Below are 2,132 nucleotides of genomic sequence, written 5' to 3'. Positions count from 1 at the left end.
TAAAGAAAATAAAATTTGCCTGTTTCAAAGTTTGTTGTGGGCATCAAATAAAATTATGTGAAAGCCCTTGGAAAGTTAGAAAGCTCTATTGTTGAACTGTAAAATATAATTTTACATTGAATTCTTCCTTGAGACTTAAAAAATTCTATAGAACTATGTAAACTTCTGATATTTCCAGCTTCTGGTACAATTGCAGCATATAACTTTGGCCTGATTTCTTTCTCCAGGTGTAGCAGTTTTTCACTAGTTACTTTACTTGATAAAAGTTAAAGAACTCAGAAAAACCTATTTGCCTTAATGAGATTTGGCTCCTAGTTCCCTCTCAGAAAAAGAATTTCCAGTCAGGAAATGATGCCCAAGCCCATTTCACTTCTTTTAGAATTTACCTACCTGAAACTTCTTCTATCTCTGTCCTCGAAGAGAGCCGAGTCCTACTCCAAGCTACTCGCTTTCGGAGTTAGGTGGCTTTAGTGTGTTGCTTTATCTATTCAGGTTACATACTCCCAACTTGTAAATGCAGTCACTAGTAAAAACAATTCTTACATTGTGTCAACACATACTTAGAGTATCATGATAGCTATGAACTAGAAAGGAAATAATTTATTACTCATGAGAATGTACTAATTTTTGAAAATAATTTACCTTTTTTTTCAAATAAATTAGCAAATATCTTGTTTCCCTGAGTGAGAAAAAAAGTGGTTCTCAAATGTGATGTACAAATTATTTCAGCTATATGTGTGCATTGTGATGAAAAACTAATGCGAATCACTGGTTTAGAACAAATAATTTCTAATTTCTACTTCTAAAAGTTTTATGATTCATAATTTAAATTTTTCAATTAATTTTTTTCTGAATATTTATTTCTGGAGCAACTCGGGACAGTAAAGTATAAGTGAGATCTGAATATTGGTTGTGATAAAATAGATATTAGGAGAACAAGAGAAATAGTACCAACTTGCTCCCATTCAGGCTGGGCAAATGCCAGGTGTGATCAGACATGAGAGCAGAGAGTGGAAAAAATTTGGCAAACAGGAATCTACACAACAGAGTTTTCTGATCTTTTCATATCAACACCTCTCGAAAACATTATCTATATGGGTTGTCTCCTGGTTTCCTCTTGTCTCCTAAATCTATTATAGTTAGACTTTCAACTTCCTTCAGCACTTCTCCCAAATTGATCTTGATGAAGAGACTAATGATTTCTATGTTGATAAATCTAGTAGTCAGTCTCTGTTATATTTGATCTCTAAACAGACTTTGATAAAGTTCTTGAAAATCTTTATTCACGGCACAGACCTGGTTTTTCTTCCCTTTCCTCAGACCTCTCATTTTCACCTCTTCTTTCCAATCACCAAAAGTTGAAATGCCACAGGATTCAATCCTTGAAACTCAATTCTTCTCTATCATCATTCACTCATTAACTCATCTCACCTAGTCTCATTGCTTTAAATATTATCTACAGGATTGCAAATCACAATTCTTTTCTACTTAATCTCTCTCTTGCATTCTGGGCTCTGATACTCAACTGCCGACTTTACACCTCATGTAAATGTCTGCTAGATACCTCGAATTTATCACATCCAAAAACTAAAACAAATCTTTAGTCCTTCCTCCCAAACTTGCTCTTCCTGATTTTCTTCTTCATCTCAATGAATGAGGGAACTCTATTTTTCTCTTGATTACTTAAACCAAAACCAATATTATTCTTCACTTTTTCTTTCTGGTATCAGACTTCACATTTGAAACTGTGACAGTTAGAAGACAATGAATAGTATCTTCATACTGTTGCAAACCAAGAAGCATATATCAGACAAATGAATCATATACCAGGCAAGTTATCTTATACCTGTAAATATGGACATATTTAAGGAAATTTAAAAAAAATAGTTCAGAAAAGATATGTTCTACATATTCCTTTTGAAAATATATATTTTTTTAATTACTGTGGAAAAAAACTAGAGAACTCTAGATGGGAAGAGATTAAGAGAGAAAAATCTCAACTATGAAGCTGTATATCTGTCTTCATATACATAATTCTCTCTAAATGCATATATGTATATACACACACACACATATATATATATACACACATATATACACACTCAAGAAATACCCATTAATTAGGAAACAGC

The sequence above is a fragment of the Pteropus alecto genome, unplaced genomic scaffold (genome assembly GCF_000325575.1).
Source record: "Pteropus alecto unplaced genomic scaffold, ASM32557v1 scaffold69, whole genome shotgun sequence".
Taxonomy (NCBI): Eukaryota; Metazoa; Chordata; class Mammalia; order Chiroptera; family Pteropodidae; genus Pteropus; species Pteropus alecto.
Note: the sequence above shows the minus strand (reverse complement) of the source record.